The sequence below is a fragment of the Lycium barbarum genome, chromosome 7, assembly GCF_019175385.1.
Source record: "Lycium barbarum isolate Lr01 chromosome 7, ASM1917538v2, whole genome shotgun sequence".
NCBI lineage: Eukaryota > Viridiplantae > Streptophyta > Magnoliopsida > Solanales > Solanaceae > Lycium > Lycium barbarum.
The window spans coordinates 97,745,209-97,754,274 of NC_083343.1; the positions used below are offsets into that span (position 1 = coordinate 97,745,209).

General features: G+C 36.2%; 1 non-coding gene across 1 annotated transcript; it reads left to right on the plus strand.

The window, feature by feature from the left end:
• Positions 1-5,793: 5,793 nt before the first annotated feature.
• TRNAS-AGA (transfer RNA serine (anticodon AGA)) lies at positions 5,794-5,875 on the plus strand. Its single transcript has one exon. It is a non-coding gene; the product is annotated as a tRNA-Ser (tRNA).
• The last annotated feature ends 3,191 nt before the right edge of the window (positions 5,876-9,066 follow it).

Here is a 9,066-nt window from a genome sequence, read left to right on the forward strand (position 1 = left end):
GAAAATAAAAGAGAGTTTATTTAGTTGAAGGAAGGTGTTCTTTTTGGTGGAGCTTTGGACTCAATATCTTGTTCAGAGTCTGTTGAGTCATACGACGTGATTGGGCTATTGTATCCTGGAGGGGATGAAAAATTACTGTTGGACTGATAGATTTGTTGCAGTGGGCTTGAATCTCCTTAAATAGGGCGATATTCGCGCCTCAGCCTGAAGATACTTTTATTTCTTCATTTTAAATTTCAATTGTAATTGTAATTTCGATTGTATTTTCACCAACAATTTTAAGGAGATTCAATGGCTACAATTGAAAAATCTGCGGATGTCAAAGGGGAGATCTTAACAAGTCATTTCGGTTCAACGGTACTCATTTCAAGAGATTGACAGCTAAAGTACTTTTCTACTTAAGTCTTCTCAATGTTTCTCATGTGTTAATTGAGAAGAATCCAAATAAAGTAGAAAACTCTTCCATGAAACCGAGGAGGCTGAAGCGAAAAAATATGCTGCTAGTAGATTTTTTCGTTTCCAAATGGTGGACAACAAATCAGTGGTAGACCAAGCTCAAGACTTTATAATCATTGTTGGAGAGCTCATGTACGAAGAGATAAAAATTGGAGATAACCTTATTGTTTGTGGCATAATAGATAAACTTCCACCTTCATGGAAGGAATTTCAAAAAACTATATGCCACAAACAAAAGGAAACTTCACTTGAGACGTTGATTATGCGAATCCACATGGAAGAAGAGGCAAGGGGCCAAGATGCACTATTGCAAACGGAAGAGAGCACCTTACAACCCTTCACAAACAAGGTAAATTTAATTACTTCAAGTAATGCTGCTCCTAATGCTAACAAAAATACCTCTATGAAGCCTAAGAGGAAAATACTCGAGATAAATAATTGTAGACCTCCCAAGAAAAATAATGGTGGTAATAACCAAGCACAAAATGAAGGACCATGCTTTGTCTGTGGCAAGAGTGGGCATATTGCTCGATTTTCAAGTTTCGAAAACGTGGCCCTACACCTCAGGAGAACATTACCGAAGAGCCACTTGTGGCGGTGATAACAAATATAAACATGGTTGAAAATATTGATGGATGGTGGGCTGATTCTGGTGCAAACCGTCATGTCTGCTATGACAAAGATTGGTTCAAAGTGTATACTCCATTTGAGAAGCCCAAAACCATCATGCTTGGTGATTCTCACACTACTCAAGTGCTTGAAAAGGGAGATGTCAAGTTGAGCTTCACTTCTGGAAGGGTATTAACTTTAAAAGATGTACTTTTTACTCCTTCTATAAGAAAAAATTTGATGTCTAGTTTTCTTCTTAATAAAGCAGGCTTCAAACAAATTATTGAGTCTGATTAATCTGTAATAGTGAAAAGGGGTATTTTTGTGGGAAAGGGGTATGCTTGTGATGGGATGTTCAAGTTGAATGTTGAGATGAATAAAGTTATTAATTTTGTTTACATGCTTTCTTCTACTAATATTTGCAATGCTCGTTTGTGTCATATTAATAATCGTTATGTGAGAATCATGAGTAGTTTAAGTTTAATCCCAATGATTAAAAAGCATTTTGAAAAATGTGAGGCTTGTAGTAAAGCCAAAATCACAAAATGCCTAATTTTCAAGTTGAGAGAAAAATTGAATTGTTAGAGTTAATTCATGCTGATATTTGTGAACTTGGAGGGAATTTTAACTCGTGGAGGAAATAGATATTTTATCACTTTTATTGACGATTTTTCTAAGTATACATAAGTTTTCTTGATGAAAAATAAAAGTTATGCTTTTGAAAATTTTAAAATTTATCTCCATGAAATTGAAAATCAGTTTGGTAGAAAAATAAAAAGAATTAGAAGTGATAGAGGTCGTGAATATGAGTCTAATGAGTTTAATCCTTTTGTTAGATCATTGGGAATAATTTATGAAACTACTCCATCTTATTCTCCTGCATCTGATGGTATAGCAGAAAGAAAAAATAGAACTTTAGTTGAGTTGACAAATGACATGCTTATTGAGTCAAGTGCAAGTCTAAATTTTTGGGGTGAAGCTATTTAGACTGCTTGTTATGTGTTGAATTGTGTGTCTCATAAAAGACAAAATTAACACTGTTTGAGTTGTGGAGAGACCACAAGCCAAATTTGGGATATCTAAGAGTTTGGAGTTGTTTAGCTTATCTGAGGTTAATGGATTGGGTAAAAACGTTACTACTTGTGCTTTGTTTGGTTATGCTTCAAATAGTACAACCTATAGATTTTTTAGTCTTGAAGATAATATAATGATAGAATCAGGTGATGCTATTTTCATGAAAATAAATTTTCATTTGATTCTAAAAATAGTAGGGGTCATAGGACTAAAGAAAATATTTTATGAGTACCTAGTTCTTCTACTTCTGTTTTGAAAAATAAAGAAAATGATGATTTTGAGTTAAGAAAATGTAAAAGAGCTAGAGTAGAAAAAAAAAATTGGTCCTAATTTTTATGCTTTTAATGTTGGAGATGACCATCTAAATTTACAAGAAGTTTTATCTGATGCTATTTTTTGGAAAGGGGCGGTAAATAATGAAGTGAAATCATTTATTTCCAGTAAAACTTGGAAGCTAGTTGATTTACCATCGGGTTGTAAAACAATTGGCTGCAAAGGGTCCTAAGAAAAAAGTTAAAATCGGATGGTTTTGTTAATAAATACAAGGCTAGACTAATTGCTAAAGGTTTTAAACAACTAGAAGGCCTAGATTTTTTTGATACTTTTTCTCCGGTAACTAGAATTACATCCATAAGACTTTTAAATGCTATTGCTGCAATTTTTGATTTGCATATTCACCAAATGAATGTAAAAACTGTTTTTTTTAAATGGGGACCTAAATGAGAAAATTTATATGGAACAACCCGAAGGTTTTGTAGAAGCAGGCCAAGAAAGCAAAGTATGTAAGCTTACTAAATCCCTATATGGCTTGAACCAGGCACCAAAGTAAGGGCATGAAAAATTTGAGTCCTGCATGATTGAAAATGGTTTTAAAACAAACGAGTGTGATAAGTGCATCTATCATAAATCTTGACATAATTCACATGTTATTGTTTGCCTCTATGTTGATGATTTATTGATCTTTGTCTCTAACATGAATGTTATTGGTGAAACAAACAATATTCTTAGAATCCATTTTGATATGAAAGATCTGGGTGAGGCAAATTTTATTCTTGGAATAAAAATTACTAAACATGTGATGGAATATTCCTTGACCGGTCATATTATGTTGAGAAAATTTTGAAAAAATATAACTTTCTTGATTGCAAGCATGTTGTAACTCCTTTTGATTAAAGTGTTCACTTATTTCCTGTACAAAGTGAAAATGATGTGATCAATCAAAAGGAATATGCTAGTTTAATTGGAAGTTTGAGATATGTGACTGATTGCACTAGGCCTGATATTGTGTATGCAGTTGGAGTACTTTGCAGGTTTATAAGCAAGCCAGGTAATGAACATTGACATGCCATAACGAGAGTTATGAAATATTTAGTTGGTACAAAATCTTATGGCTTGTTTTATAAAAAATATCCTGTTGTACTTGAAGGCTTTTCTGATGTAGATTGGAACACTTTATCTGGTGATTCTTGTTCTACCACTGACTATATTTTTACTTTGGGAGGTGGTGCTATTTGTTGGAAATCAAAAAAATAAACTATTATTGCTAACTCTACCATGGAGGCTGAACTAATTGCTTTAGCTTCAGCTAGTGAAGAAGTGAATTGGTTAACAGATTTATTATTTCAAATACCTTATTTTGAAAAATCAATCCCTCTTATTTTAATCATTGTGATAGCACCGCCGCTATTGTTAGAGTTCAAAACCGCTAAGTGGTACCATCAATGTTGATTATGTCAAATCGTGTGATAATCTTGCAGATCCAATAACCAAGGCCTTGACAAGAGAAAGGGTCTGGAGCACATCGAGGGAGATGAGATTGAAGCCTATAAGTTCATGAGTTATATATGAGGAAACTCAACCTAGGGAATAGAGATCCTATAACCAGGTTCAATGGGGAAAATGAATCATATGATGACTTGTTGTGAAAATGCACTATTTTATTTATTTCCTCCCTATGGTGTGAGTGCATTATTCAATAACGATTTGTGGAGGTTGAGTTTATAAACTCTTAAGGAAATTATGTAGCTCGTATGAGGGGGTGTTAAAGTTACAGAAGCACCCTTGACTGATTTCACCTATGTGAGTGTGGAAGTAGGTCGCTTCCTATGAGAACTAGGCTCATTCTCAGAAGTACTCATGAAAATCGAGATAGCATAAGGCCATAATGTGCTGGTTGTGAAAGCTCATGTCAGCACCTTGATTATTATGTGTAAGCAATAATTCTTTATTTCCCTTAAGCAGTCATAGTTCAAGTCTGAGATCACTACGACTCTGAAGTAAAAATTATTGTTCTACTAAGAGAAGGTTCAATACAGAGCACACCTGCATAATGCATAATAGTCTACCTTCAACTAATAAACTCTCTTAGATTTATATTAAAATGAGTGGAGGATTGTAGTATTTTGAGCATTTTAACATTACATATCAATATGTTAAAGTGCAGCCTTTAAAGTGCCGGATTGTCCAATTCTTCTCCCACGTTCATAAGGCAGATTTTGGCCTTAAGTTTCCCTTTAAATCACATCAGTTAATGGCAATAATGCCTTGTAACTCCTTTTCCGTTGGCAGCCACAAAGAGGCAGAATTGGTCTCTTCATTTTTGGTGGCATAAAGAGACCATAATGTGACCATTATTCCTTCTAACTCCTACTGATTACTCAACCATATTCTCCATACTATTATCAATTTAATACTCCACTAAACCATACTTTTCATCCAATTATTACAAGGATAACTTTCTTTTCCTATAAATAGTTATCCATCCTTAACTTGTGGTATGTAAGAAAATACATTGGAAAGTTTTTAAAAGAGTGAGGAAAATAAAAGAGAGTTTATTTAGTTGAAGGAAGGTGCTTGATAGAGCTTTGGACTCAACATCTTGTCCAGAGTTTGTTGAGTTATACGACGTGATCGGGCTGTTGTATCCTAGAGGGGACAAGTCAGAAAGATTACTGCTGGACCGCTAGATTTGCTGCAGTGAGCTTGAATCTCGTTAAAGAAAGCGAGATATACGTGCCTCAGTATGAAGATACTTTTATTTCTTCATTTTATTTTTCAATTGTAATTATAATTTCGATTATATTTTCCCCCACACTTCTCAGAATCTTCAGATTGTTGCCTTCAATTTTGTGACCTTTAATGCTATCACAATTACATAAAACACGGAATATAAAACTTTCATTGGCTACTGATCATATGGTCGGTAATGCAACATATGCTTCAGATAAATTAACCATAGAACAAAAAAAAAAAAAAAAGGGATAGATAAACATTTTTATTTGCTGATTCAATTATCAATGAAGTCGTATTGGATTTTTCATTTGCCAATTGTATTGATTAATTTTAGAGAGGGGAGCAAAAAGCCAATAAGCATGATATACCGTGCATAAGTTCTTCACTGATCTAAACTCAAAGCAATACATATAATTGGTTAATCAGTCCTGAACCTAGTTTGAAACCCAAAAACAAACACCTTAATTAGTTAGAATGATCCCTCATTTGAAATGCCTACCTAACTTAATGTGATGATTAATGGATTTCAAAGATAATACGTAACAAACCATTTATCTATGATTCAATTGTAAGCTATAAAAAAAGGTACTTAAGAGACAATCATTGGTTACAAAGAAATGCAAACACTTACACAACATGTGGGTGGACGTGCCGGAGTGGTTATCGGGCATGACTAGAAATCATGTGGGCTTTGCCCGCGCAGGTTCAAATCCTGCCGTCCACGTGTTTTTTGCTTCAATTTTTCATACATGATCAGGCAGTTTTAACCATGATTTTGTAACTTAATTATACATTTCTCAATTCAATTGATTGATCTCTTCAAAAAAAAAAAAAAAAACACAAATTTATTGATCTACACTTAGTATAGACAGTAGTTTTTATGCGACTTATACGGTTACTCTTGAGCCGAGGGTCTTTCGGAAACGGGTCTCTATACCTCTCAAGGTAGGAGTAAGGTCTGTGTAGACTCTACTCTCCTCAGATCCACTTGTGGGATTACACTGGTACGTTGTTGTTGTTGTATATGGTTACAACGGAAGTAGTAAAATTCTTTCCAGTATTGGACTGCAAGCCAATATAGAATTCTTGGCACCTTAGATTGAGATTGCACAGTACTCATACCACTGACAGGTCTAGAAGTTAGTAATCCATGCGAGCAGTTAGATCAGTCCCATTAACGAATAGGTATCTGCTTTACATCGTCACTCGAAATGTGGAAAAATCGAGCATCCATACGATGTGCATAGTTTTACAATTCAGTTCAGAGTGCTGTTGATCTAAGATTGACATAGTATAACCCCTCATTGCAGAGTTTGTGGGAAAGCTTCTAGCTTTAAAGAACAAAGAAATTTAGTCTTGACTTATGCAGAGCGTAACCAGTGAGCTTTAATGAAGATGTAGATAAAACAAAAATAAATCTTAGATGTAATCAAGCATATGTCTTCTGAAACCAGAAAAGTTGATCTGGTATTTAATAATTTGATCAACTCTAGGGGCTACTGGATGGCAGTACTTAATAGATCCCTCTGCTGCTGGTGTTTGTACTAGATAATTTTTCTAAATCTACCATCTAAGTTAAAAAATTTCTTGAGTTTTTCCATTTTTAGAATAGGCAAATAAGTGATGGTGAAGCAACTTCACAACCAAATGAATTCTCTCCAAAATTTCTTCCATTATTGTACCCAGCATTGAACAACAGTTATTTTGGTGCTTTTGTTTATAGCCTAGAGAATCATGAAGGAAAAAATGAAGGTTATGTGGAACGAGTAGCGCGGCAACAAAATTCAAAAGGACAGTCAGTGATGCTGGTGCTGCTGGTATGATATTAACGATTGAAGAAATTGAAGGTTACACTATACTCGCACAAGATCATTAGCTATGCAGATGCATAGCATATATAATGCGAGATGAGCAAATAGACAAATACGAGAAACATATTATGATTTCCTCATATACATGTAACTTGTCTCTCAATATCACTGAAACAAAGTTGAGTTCTTCGACTTGGGTGGAACAATGTCCATGCAAAAAGATATAAACATTCAAATTTTAGCAGAAATCTTTATCAGTACAGTACTATACTGTAAACTTTGTCTATGGTTGTTTAGTGTCTTAATGAAATCTTCAACATGCGAGCATCACGTCATGACAGTGGTACTAACACAAGTACGGTAGAAGGGGCATGTCTTGTTTTCTGCTACTAATAACCAAGGAATAATACTGTTTACCCCAAATTTGGATAATCAATTAAATTTATGAGTGAGGTATAGGATATGTGGTAAACTTTAATCTATTCTTTGATTGAGAGAAAATGGAATAGAATCAACTATGAATAATCTAAATAGTAATTGATGGTATGCGCTAAACGTATATGCTAATATGTTGAATATTGTTTGATTGCACAAATCTAAAGATGAACACAATAAATCCGGACCAAAATCAGATATTGAGAGAGAGATTTGTATATATTTGCTAATACAAAATGTTCTAGAGTTCAAGAAGCCAACCCCTAAAAGTAGGGTAATGACCCCTATTTATAGTTTTTCCTCATTGGCTTCATACAACATAAGGCCCTAAAGAATAAAGAATAACCCTAAAATGGATAAGGTTGGTCGTACGGTCTGACACCCGTACGATTGACAGCACAATGTGGCAGAACGGTATTGACGCGTGACAATTATGTAACGGATCACCCGGACCAACGGCCACGATCAAACGGACCAACGGCCACGGTCAAACGGACCAACGGCCACGACCAACTCGGCTATGGAGAAGCCGGACCAAATGATGTCCTTCCTTTTCTTCGGTTCAAGCACTCCTCCGGTCCAGAAAGAAAGTCTTCGTGCACGTGCTTGTCCCTTTCTTCCCTCAGTCTCCGGTCTAACCGGTTTAACATATATCCGATTTTTACCATATACAAATAATCCCCACACTTCTCGGACCATAGTTTTATCGGAGTAACGGGAAGAGGATGAATAAAAAACTGGTGGTTCTGAATGCTCGTTCTTATCTTTTCATTTTGGCGGGAACAGTTGCGTCACGTCCCGTCTGTCACCAGCCACGTGTCTCATCCCGGGCGGTCAGCTCTGACAACCGCCGTAACGCACGTCGTTTCAAGTCACTTCTCATTAATTACAGGACATGTGGCTCTCCCCGGTTGGCTGGGATCTGTAACCGCCTCGATCCCATGCCTATATAACGTCCTTTACCTCTTCATTTGAACATTTTTACCTCTTCAACTCACTTCTTCTCTGTTTCACTTCACTTATCATCTTTCAACTCACATTTCTTGTTGATTCGCCGCTTATACTACGTAAAAAGGAACGATTCTGCCAACTTCTCCACTAGTCGTTCTTGTGTGTGGCTGCTTCTTCCTCCCGTTCTTTACCATTTTTGAATTCTTTGACTGTTCCCTTCACTTTTTAACTTTCGAATTCACCCAATCTCTCTTTTCCATATTTTCAAATGTCTGCCAACACCGAAACCACTTCCCATGATGTCCCCTCGGTTTCTTCTCAAGGAACCGAGCCAACTTCTCCAGCCAAGGGGAAGGTCACCTTCGAACCTACCGCTTCGGACATTGTACCGGCCAAACCTAATTTCAACAAAGATTTCGAGGTTGAAAAACCTTCTCCGGTATCCGATAGAGGGTTTGATATGAGACGATATCCCTCATCCATTACTGAGGATAAAGTTGAATTAGTCCGGGCTGATTGTGGATGGGACAACCGTTCAGCCCAAGTTTTTGCCCCCGGGCCAGACGAGTCAGTTACCGACCATCGGGAGGGCTTCTTGTACGTTTATACTTACCCTTTCACCCTCAAGTTCGACCCCCCGATCGATCCGGTCATCTTAGACATGTGCCAGACTTATAACGTAACCTTGGCATAGATTGGTCCGATTGTTTGGAGGGTC